The sequence below is a fragment of the Canis lupus genome, chromosome 13 (genome assembly GCF_011100685.1).
Source record: "Canis lupus familiaris isolate Mischka breed German Shepherd chromosome 13, alternate assembly UU_Cfam_GSD_1.0, whole genome shotgun sequence".
Lineage (NCBI taxonomy): Eukaryota > Metazoa > Chordata > Mammalia > Carnivora > Canidae > Canis > Canis lupus.
In genome coordinates, this window is record NC_049234.1 from 61,167,744 (window position 1) to 61,180,094 (window position 12,351).

The window sequence follows — 12,351 nt, forward strand, 5'->3', positions numbered from 1 at the left end:
TCTTTGACAACATTGCTTAATTAGGAAAAACATAAGACTTCAGAGTCATATTCTCAAAAAATTCTAGCTAGGTCACTGTCAAGCTGTGTAATTTGGTCATTACTCAATCTTTGACCTTTTGCTTTCCTAAATTATAAAAATAAAGGTAATATTAACTACCACATTAACTACCACCATGAGGTATCTGGCGCTTAGGAAGAACCTGATAAGTGATGTATTTTCATTTTCTTAGGTACTGTTAAAGGAAATGGTTATTGTATTTTGTTTCTTCCCTCTAGTTCTACATCGGCATTTGTTTTTAATTGAAATGTAATTGACATAAAATCACTTCAGTATTTACTTGTGGGTAATGTATCTAAGGATCTAAATTTGTTTTTTAAATTCCAGAATAACTAATGTACAGTGTTATACTAGCTGCAGGTATATGATATAGTGATTCAACAATTCTATGCGTTACTTAGCACTAATCACAGTAAGTGTATCCTTAATCCCCTGCACCTATTTCACCCACCCCCCCGACCCACCTCCTCTCTAGTAACCAGCAGTTTGTTCTCTATAATTAAGAGTTTGGTTTTTTGTTTGCCTTTTTCAGTCAGTTCATTTGTTTTGTTTCTTAAATTCCACATGTGAGTGAAACCATCTTTCTGACTGACTTATTTCACTTAGCATAATACCCTTTAGATCCATCCACATTGCTACAGATAGCAAGATCTCATTCTTTTTTATGGCTGAGTAATATTCCATTGTATATAGTCACCACATCTATCTATTCATCTGTTGATGGGTACTTGAGCTGCTTCCATCTCTCAGCTCTTATGTATAATGCTGCAATAAACATAGGGATGCATGGTTCATATATCTTTTCAAATCAATGTATTCATTTTCTTTGGGTAAATACCTAGTTGTGGAATTACTGGATCACATGGTATTGTATTTTTAATTTTTTGAGGAACCTCCATACTGTTTTGCACAGTGGCTGCACCAGTTGTATCTAAGGGTTTAAGGCAGCTTCCTCCCTGGAAAAATAAATTTCCCTGGAACAAACTCCAGGGAATTAGAAAACACAGAGCTAAAGGTTAAACTCTAAGAGGGCCATCCAAGTATATCTTAGGGTCTAGGAAGATGTATACCCACTGTTCTGAAGGACATCATGGAAATGAGAATCATCACTGTAAAAAGATCTTGGAAGTATATACTATATTTAGTCTATTTTCCCCATTACATTTTTTAAAGATTTTATTTATTTATTCATGAGAGACACAGAGAGAGGCAGAGACACAGGCAGAGGGAGAGGCAGGCTCCATGTAGGAAGCGCAATGTGGGACTTCATCCAGGGACTCTGGGATCATGCCCTGAGCCTAAGGCAGATGCTTAACCACTGAGCCACCCAGGCATCCCTTCCCCATTACATTTAAAACAAAGCTCTTTAGCATACTAAAATCTTTATATCTACCCACGTATCTATATGATATATGTATATATGTGTGTGTGTGTGTGTAAAACACATATAGGTGAATAGCCTACCTACACAGTTTTTGGCTCATAATCAGTATCCAATAAGTATATATTGAATTAAAATCAGTAGACTAGTTTTATTTATATCCACATATATATGTATATACATATGTTAATGGATTAAAGAATATAGTGCTGGTTTTATAAATAACACTTCTTTTTGGCCAAAAAAGTGACAAAAATTTTTTAAAAAGCCAATAGTAAATTGGACATTGGCTAGGACATTTTTCCATTAAATATAGGAACTTGTGTTTTGGGACGCCTGGGTGGCTCAGCGGTTGAGCATCTATCTACCTTTGGCTCAGGGCATGATCCTGGAGTCCCAGGATTGAGTCCCCTATCCGGGTCCCTGCATGGAGCCTGCTTCTCTCTCTGCATGTGTCTCTGCCTCTCTCTCTCTCTGTGTCTCTCATGAATAAATAAATAAATATATCTTTAAAAAAAAAAAAAGAACCTATGTTTTCTACTAATATTCATATGTGTTTTTAGACTTGATTTACTACAAACATTTACCAGAGGCTACTAGAAGTATACATATGGTGCCTAATCCATGTTGAGGTTACTTTTTTAAAAAGTATTTTATTTATTTATTCATGAGAGACACAAAGAGAGGCAGAGACACAGGAAGAGGGAGCAGCAGGCTTCCCGCAAGGAGCCAGATGTGGGACTCGATCCCGGATCCTGGGATCATGCCCTGAGCCAAAGGCAGACGCCCAATTGCTGAGCTACCCAGGCATCCCTGAGGTTAGTTAAATGAATATAATACCATTATTATATTTGTAGGATGGCATAGGAAATGATTCACCTAGTTTATAATTCCATTCTGATTACTTGTTAAACCGCATTTATACGGTTTAATTATGAAAATTATTTCACCTATTACTGTAACCACAAATTAGTCCTAAAGATTTCAAGAGAAAAAAGGGCTAACTGCAATCTATGGGGCCTGCTTTCTAGATTTTTTTCCTTCAGATAAGAACATGGCATTGTAGGGAGTCTAAGTCTGAGCTATCCCTAGAAAATCTCACAAAATTGCATTTCCACAACCCTCTCCCTGGCCCCCAACTCCACTCCTATTCTGCTCACATCTCTGTGAGCTTCTAAGACTCCTCTCCATTCAGAATGTGTATGATGGACTGTGTTTCAATATGTCCCCTCCCCCAATATGGTCTGGCCCTTTGAGATATTACCCTACAGTTATTGGTTGTAGTTTTTTTTTTCCCCACTCATAACAATTTCTATTGTTATCAGTTATCTTGAATGTTGACCATGAATCTGACCTTATGATTTGGTAAGATCATGAAATTAGGAGCCCTCTATCCTGAGAGTCATTATTTTTGGAAATATTTTCTAATGCATTCTTTGTACTAGACACTGAGAAATATATAATGAAAATAATCCCTACTTTCAAGGTTCTTACATTTTAGTAAGGAATATGGATAAGAAAATCAATAGCAGGCAGCCCGGGTGGCTCAGCGGTTTAGCGCCGCCTTCGGCCCAGGGCATAATACTGGAGACCTGGGATTGAGTCTCACGTAGGGCTCCCTGCATGGAGCCTGCTTCTCCCTCTGCCTGAGTCTCTTCTTCTCTCTCTGTGTGTGTCTCTCATGAATAAATAAATAAAATCTTTAAAAAAGAAAAAAAATCAATAGCAATTGCAATTAACACATTGCAATTACTACTATAATGAGGTATATCAGGATACCACTGGACTTCAAAAGAGGGACCTCTCACAGTCTTTTTGAATCAAAGACTATTTGAAGTGGGTTGACACAAAAGTTGGGTCTTGAAGAACACAATAAAGATTAGCAAAATGAAGAAGGGAATGCTGTCCTAGGCAGAAGAACAGTTTTTATACAACCTCAGAGCCATAAAAGGACTTAGAGAATTCAAGGAATTGCAAATGGTTTGTGGTAGCGATACTAATATAATGGGAATTTTGAAAAGACTAATAGAAATCAGATCATTAAAAAGCCTGATATACACATTGTAAGGAACTTGAACTTTATATGGAAGATAATGGGGTACCCACTGAAGTAGGAAAATGATATAAACACATTTGCATTTAGAAATTGGATTCTGAATACTATATGTTGGCAAATTGAATTTAAATGAAATTTTTTAAAAATAGAATTGAGGGCAGCCCAGGTGGCTCAGTGGTTTAGCACTGCCTTCAGCCCAGGGTGTGATCCTGGAGACCCAAGTTCCGCATCGGGCTCCCTGCATGGAGTCTGCTTCTTCCTCTGTCTGTGTCTCTGCCTCTCTCTCTCTCTCTCTCTCTCTGTGTGTCTCTCATGAATAAATAAAATCTTTTTTTAAAAATAAAAATTAAAAATGAAATTGAAATTGAAAAAAAAAAAAGAAAAGAAATTGGACTTTGACCATAGGTTGGAGGAGAACAAGAGATGAGAGGTAGTTGTGGAACTAATGCAATAATTCACAGGATTAAAAAGGAGTGTCTAGACTATAAGAACAATTTCAAGAGCTATTTGGACTAATGATGGAAATCCTACTTTCCTGAAAGTGTCCTCTGTAAGCCTTATGGAAGCTCTGGACATGGGCTGCTAGGTAAAGGTCAAACTAAAAGAGCTGACACGTATCAAAAGTAAAGGCTTTGGGCAGCCCGGGTGGCTCAGCGGTTTAGCGCCGCCTCGGCCCAGGGCCTGATCCTGGAGACCTGGGATGGAGTCCCACATCAGGCTCACTTCATGGAGCCTGCTTCTCCCTCTGCCTATGTCTCTGCCCCTCTCTCTCTCTTTCTGTGTCTCTCATGAATAAATAAATAAAATCTTAAAAAAAAAAAAAAAAGCAAAGGCTTTAATCCTACTTGTTACAAACTGGGGAAACATCAAACCAAAAAAAAATAATTTTTGCTATATCAGAGAACATAAAATCTTTGAGATAGAAAAAAATGCTAAGGTTATTGAGAGATTCTGATTCATGTTTGAGCCCCCTTCACAGTATCTCTGCCAAGTGAGGATCCGTCCCATGTAAAATAATTTAGGTGAGAACAATCCACTATTTCCTAAGAAAGGCCACAAACATTTGCTCTAATTAAAAAAAAAAAGAAAAACAGCAAGCTTTGTAGGGCCCTGCGAGTCAAAATTCCAGGTGCTATTCAGATTTTCTATTGACTTCATTTTCACTCACTCTCTTCCTAAAATTCACTCCTGTGTAGTGATTTATATGTAGGATTGACTTTATGGGAGGGCTGGGTTTTTTGTTTGTTTGTTTTGTTTTGTTTTGCTTTTAAAGGGAAGATTGACTTTAAAGGAAGCTATTCCCTAAGTAATGTCATTTTGGGGGCCAGGAAGCAAAGCTTCTCCACCCTTAACCACCCCTGCCCCAAGCTATCATAGAGTCTCAAATCACACTATTAGCATTTCTGAAGAAATGGCACATTAAACTAAGCCACACTAGGGTGTTAATGACATATCAAATGGATTTTATTCCAACATTGGGGACCCTGGAAAGTAAAGAACCACTAGCAAAGGAAAGAGCACTAAAAGTGGAGAAGAGAAAAGCAACACTGAGGCAAGATAAGTCAGTTTGCAGTGGTCCACAGAGATGCTTAGTGGATTGCATACGAAGGACCTGGAATTTGTTCAAAATACTGGTTCTAGGGCTCCTCTTTATATTATTTTGTCTCAATAGAACTGGGGTGAATTCTTGAGCAATTCTGGTATGCAGCTAAATGTACAAACTGCTAGCTGAGAAGCCACATTAAAAAAAAAAAAAAAAAAAGGCTACCCCCACCTCACATAAACACACAAAGTCATTGTCCCTATTTGCCTAGGGCTATCTTGGTTTGTTTATACAAGGCTCTTGCTTTAAAGTCTCTAAGGCAGAGGTTATGGGGAGAGTCAATGGCACATTAGGTACCTCATGAAATGTGCTATTGACTTTTTTAAAGTTTCTAAGTTTACTTAAACAACAGTGGGTTTTCAACAGCAGAGTATGTTGATGAGTGCAAAATGATACATAGCACTTTGCTTTTAAAACTTCTTTTGGCAGTTGCAGTATATATCTCTAAGGATGAGTTTTATGAATTTGTAAAACACTAAGTCATTGGGCCTCATGATAGCTTTGTGAATCCAGTGGCAAGTTTCAGCTCTGAGTTTTCTTTAGGAAATGGACAAGAAGATAAAAAGCATTGTTATGGAGGACCCCTGGGTGGCTCAGCGGTTTGGCATGCCTTTGACCCAGGGTGCGATCCTGGAATCCCGGGATCGGGATCGAGTCCCACGTTCGGCTCCTGGTATGGAGCCTGCTTCTCCCTCCTCCTGTGTCTCTGCCTCTCTCTCTTTCTATGTCTATCATGAATAAATAAATAAATAAATAAATAAATAAATTAATTAATTAATTAATTAAAATCTTTTTTTAAAAAAGCATTGTTATGATAGTGCAATGACAGAAAAATGTTCTCATGATTATGGTTAATGAACTCAGGTCAAAGATACAAAAACAATAATTAGCATTTGTTCAGCACTTTATAGTCTATAAAACTTATCTGCGTATTTGATTCTTCTGATAATTCTGTGATATTGTTAGGATAGGTGTTGAGATACCAAGTTGATACATGAAAATTTCTCAAAACCCCAAGTGTAAGGGAATTTCCCAGAGTTAATAAGAGTATTCAGAGTTTCTAAAACAGGGCAGCCCAGGTGGCTCAGCAGTTTGGTGCCTGCCTTCGGCCCATGGTGTGATCCTGGAGACCCAGCATCGAGTCCCACATCGGGCTCCCTGCGTGGAGCCTGCGTGGAGCCTGCTTTTCCCTCTGCCTGTGTCTCTGCCTCTCTCTCTCTCTCTCTGTGTGTGTGTGTCTCTCTCATGAATAAATAAAGAAAATCTTTAAGAAAAAAAAAAAAACGAAGTTTCTAAAACAATTCCAGCTATGAGGCAGAATGTTATAAACTGGTTTTTGTTTTCTAAATAATTCTAGTAAGCTCAAAATACTAATTCAGAAATGTTAGTAGTTTATACAAAGAGTTGTTTAATTTCTTCTGGACACATGTAATAAATAATAAGAGCACTATCTTTAGGGCACCTGGATGGCTCAGTCAGTTAAGCATCTGCCTTCAATTCAGGTCATGATCCTGGGGTTCTGGGATACAGCTCAGCAGGGAGTCTGCTTCTCCTTCTACCCGTCCCACTTGCATGCAAGCTCTCTCTCTCTGAAATAGATAGATGATAGATAGATAGATAGATAGATAGATAGATAGATAGATAGATAGATCTATCTTTTATTGACCACTTACTCTGAGTTAAGCACTGTATCAGGTCCATATATTATCTCCAATCCTCATAACATCCTGCAACATGTTACCTTATTTTGCGAAAGAGGAAATGGAGACTCTGAGAGACTAAGGTGCCCAATTCTTAATAACTAACAAATTGCAAAGACAGCATTCAAACTCCCATATTTCTGATTCCAAAATTATTTTCATTTCCTCTTTCTTAAAGAATACAAGGATGTTTACTTACAGTGATCAATTTGTAGTCACTTTAGACTTATCTATATACATGTAACATTAGTTGATTCTAATCAACTATATGACCACACTTACTGAAAACATTTTTCCCCCAGATGGATTATTTCTAGGGCCTGGGCATGAGCTGGGTACTACATATAAAATGAAGAAAAAACATCCCTATATGGAATTTATAGTCTAGCCTGGGAACTATATCAGTGAACAAATAACTAGAATATAAAGTGATGAATACTGCTTAGGAATATCTTCCTGTGGTAGCTAACAGGAAGTCATCATTCCCTCAGCAGTACTTTGTTGTACTAATTTTGAATAAGTAAAATATTAAAACCTTTAGTGAACAGCACTTAATTGATTTATTTAATATTATATAATATGCTTGTAGGTAATGGAAGAAAAGTAGACTTTTAAGAAATTCTTTTCCTTTTAGAAATGGAAATTCCACAATAAACTCAAATAGTAGGTAAATGCTGTAAAGCAGTCAGAAGTTTGTATAATCACTGATGTGGCTAGGGTAATTTTTTCAGTATAATAGTTATAACTATGATTGTCCTCATTTTTATTCCTGGTCACATAGTTGGTTATAGCTGGTATTTATAACTACTATCAATTCCATAGTTCTTTGCCTCAGCAAACTCCTTATCTTGTCATGGTTCCTTACCTGGTAGGGTGACCTAACCTTCATCTCTGAAGGGCATGATCCATTAGTTTTATCTGAACTAGTTTGTTGTAGTTTCTCCCTTGGCTTAAATCACAGGATGTGGGAGTAGTAATAGCACTTTGAGAAATCTTACACAATCCAAACATGCTCTTCCTTATCCCCACTGGGCAGTAGTAACCCAATTTCCCCTTGGTGGCTAGGATTAATCACCACACCAAGAACAGTAACCATCTGCTTTGCTTGTTGATTCATCAGCATGAGGAGCCTAAAGTGACCAGGTAGCAGTCTCAGCTTCCACCATTATTGTGTCTTCTGGTGGAAGCATTCCTCCCTTTGGAACTGAGACCTGCATACTCACAGAACCAAAGTCATAAGGATAAGAAGCAAAAAGTTTGCTAGTGGATCACTAGGGATAATAATGAAAGGAGTCATTCCCATTTCTACTCCCATGAATTCTGTCTGTAGGAGAAAGAGCACCACCTATATTGTCATCTGGTTTGGAACATATACTGCATCTTGGAAGATGTCGCCTCAGCTTCACAAGGTATGCCATATGTCATTTAGCTGGTACCATAAATGAGTCTTCAAAAAGCCATTCCACGATTCTATGAAGTCAGTGGCTTCAGGATGAGGAGGGATAAGGTAAGATTCACAGGGTGATGCTGTGAGAAATACCATGACAGAAGATAAACCATTCCCTACAAAAATCTATGGATGGTGACTTTGACATAAACTTTATGTACAGAGAAGGAAAATCTATATAGAGAGTAAGTGCCTATTCCAGTGAGAACAAAATTATTTTCCCATAATGGAAGTAGCCCAACATAATAAGCCTGTTCCCAGCTAGTGACAGATCCCTTTCAGAGAATGGTTATGTATAGGGGCTCAGTTTTGATTTGTTCTAGCAACAAAACCATATCTGGAATAGCAGCCATGACTGGAATCACTATCTAATTGAATTTGCAATAATCCACTGTCATTCTCCAAGATCCATCTGTCTACTACAGGCTCTCCCTAACTGTTATTTTACTGGCCAATAGGTAATGCATTGCAGATGGAATTTTTTTCTTCTCATTGTTCACATAGGCATCTTTTTAGATGTGAACACTTTAAGAATTCTATCAAAACTAAAAGGAAAATTGGAGAGTATTTTTCGTTATTTTTTAAAAGATTATTTATTTATTTATTTATTTATTTATTTGAGACAGAGAAAGAGTGGGTGTGTTGTGGGGGAGCAGTAGGGGGAGGCAATCTTCAAGCAGATGCCCCACTGAGCACAGAGCCCAACTCAGGGCTTATCCCACAACCCTAAGATCATGACCTGAGCATAAACCAAGAGTCAGACACTTAACCAACTGAGCCACCCAGGCGCCCCAAGAGAGTACTTTTCTTTAAAGTACTACTTTGGCAACCTCAGCCATAAAGGAAAAAATAAGCACTTCTATCTATTTATTAATAATAACATTTACATTTATTGTGAACTTATCCTCAAAGCAACCTACAAGTTAGATATTAATCCCATTTGTTAAATTTGAAAACTGAGATGCAGTGAAATTAAGTGACATGGCCTAAGTCCCATAGCTAGAGCAAGATCTTAGCCACAGAGTTCTCACTCTGAAGTTCTTTCTCTTTATACTACACCACATTCGAACCCAAGAGATTATATTATTCTCTTCCTAGCACATGCTTTCATATTGCATGATATAATTTTATTAAATGAGATATAAAAAAGGACACCTGGGTGGCTCAGTGGTTGAGCATCTGTCTTTGGCTCAGGCCATGATCCTGTTCCTGGGATCAAATCCCACATTGGGTTCCCTGTGGGGAGCCTGCTTCTCCCTCGGCCTATATGTCTCTTCCTCTCTGTATATCTCATGAATAAATAAAATCTTTTTTTAAAAAAGGGATATAAGAAAGAGGGTAATGAAACTAAAGTTGAATGTTGTCAAGGACTTTTAAACTTTTTTAATACGCATTTTGAATTTCATAAATACCTTTGTAACATTTACCCCTTCTGTGTTTTCTGTTCTTCAAGGTAAATTGAAGAGAATAATGCTAACAATTATTATGGAACTTAATTCTTATGAAGATAATACCTCTGCAACAGATTTGAAAATATGTAGTTCCCTAAATGGATGCTAGCAATTATTATTTATTGACTCTTCAAACTTTGTAATATAGAAAAGTTAAAGCATATGTAAAAGTTTCAACAGTTAATAACTCATGATCGATTTTGTTTCATTTTTTTACATATGCTCATTTCTTCCCTTACCTACCCACTCCCAGATCATTTTAAAGCAAATCTTTAAATAATTAGATAAGTTGTAAGAGTATATATCTTCCCCAAATTAAAAAATTAGCAAGAATGTTTTGATACATATCATTGATCATCAAACAACACATTGTATGAGATGGGGTCACCCAAGGTTTCATCTTCAAGATGTTTATAATACTTTCCTGAAGTGTATTTTCTCAAAATCTGGAGGTTTAGTTCCTGAAGAATATTTTTCTTAGAGCTACTAAAACAAGAGAACTGTGGTCAACTCTCTTAACCACATAGAGCAGAGACTGATGATAGACCTTTAATAATGACAATGAAGTTTTTGCTAGGCCATCCAGCTAGACTATTACAGCTAATTGTGTAATGGATTAATTTTTCTAAATCTGATTAATGGAATATAAGAAGTTATTTCCGCCACTACCAGGTCTTTTCCTCAAAGAAATTGGCATGCTTTTAACTTGTTCATTCTATTCTGGAAACAAAGTGATGATGGAGGCAACAACAGCCAGCTTGGACCCAGAGACAGAGCCACATGCTGTAGATGGCAGAGCCTCTTTACCAGCCCTAAACCACTTATTTCTGGACTATTTGGTGAAAGAGATAAAATGACACTTTTTTGTAGGTCACTGTATTTTTTTAAAGATTTTATTTATTTACTCATGAGAGGCACAGAAAGAGAGGCAGAGACACAGGCAGAGAAAGAAGCAGACTCTCTGCGGTGAGCCCAGTGCGGAACTTGATTTCAGGGCCCCAGGATCACGACTTGAGCCAAAGGCAGATGCTCAACCACTGAGCCACCCAGGCATCCCTAGGCCACTGTATTTTTAGATCTCTGTTTCAATAAGCTTACACTATACCATAATTAACTAATGTTTCCTTAAAATGTTGAAGCTGAAACCAAATGAATAGATATTTTGTTTGCTTTTTTTTAAATAAGCACCTTTTGTTTATATAAGAAGACCCACAGGTGTGCCTGGCTGGCTCAGTCAATAGAGCCAGGAACTCTTGATCTCAGGTTGTGAGTTCAAGCCCCATGGTGGGTGTGGAGCTTACTTTAAAAGAAAAAGAAAAAAAAACTGAAGAAGACCCATATCTCTAAGATCTTCAAGGACAGAGATTATGCCTTACCATTTTTGTATCACTGGGACCCTATCATTTTTGTATGCCTAGAGATATGTAGATAAACTTAATAAACATATCCCAAGATATATTTATAGATATTTATATTGTATGCTTACTATATGTTGCATAGTTTTATATATTTTTGTTGTATGCTTATGTTTATATATAATGAATATATCCTTGGATGTATGTATTCCAAGGAGCTTTGGACCTTCCTCAAATTTCTCTACCAACAACATCTCCTTAAGTCTTATAACTTGGATTAATCCTATGCTTCTATCATTTCTTTCAAAAGAGAAACTATGGAAGCCAGAGATGACAGCACTGACTTCCCTAAAATCGTGACAAAAGGAAACCCTGTTCCAGCTCTGCTGTTACCCCTTTACTACTATTCTATAAACAGTCTTTGGAAATAAAAACAAAGATAATTATCTGATAAAGAAATAGAAACGATGCACGTCTACTCAATTTCAATGACTGGCTTTGTTGCCTGGTCCTTTTTTTGTCATGTGACTGCTATGAATCCATGTTTTTAGAAATGTGAAATTTCCAGGACACCTGGGTGGCGCAGTCAGTTGGACATCTGCCTTTGGCTCAGGTCAAGATCCCAGAGTCCCAGAATGGAGCCCCTCATGGGACTCCCTGTTTAGCAGGGAGTCTGCTTCTCTCTCTCTCTCTCTCTCTCTCTCTCTCTTCCTGCTCCTCCCTGACTTGCTCACTCTCTCTCCCTCTTTTTTTTTCTTAAAGGTTTTATTTATTCACGAGAGACACAGAGAGATAGAGAGGCAGAGACATATGCAAAGGGAGAAGCAAGCTCCCTGTGGGAAGCCTGATGTGGGACTCAATCCCAGGACTCCAGGATCACGACTTAGGCCAGAGGCAGATGCTTAATCACTGAGCCACCCACGTGCCCCTCACTCTCTCTCTCTCTCTCAAATAAATAAAATCTTTTAAAAAATGTGAAATTTCCTATATGAAATTTGGCTCCGTTTGCCTAGATGTGAATAAAAGGTAGAGTTTGAATTGTAGTGATGTTGATGTAATCCATTGACACAATATGTTATTTTGTGAAAGCAGTCTTTTTTTAAAAGATTTATTTATTTATTTGAGAGAGAGTGTGTGTACCTGCAAACAGGTAGGAAGAGAGGCAGAGGGAGTGGGAGAAGGAAAGAAGCAGACTCCCCACTGAGAGCAGAGCCTGATTCAGGGCTCCATCTCACAACCCCAAGATCATGACCTGAGCCGAAATCAAGGTTGGGATGCTTAACCAACTGAGCCACCAG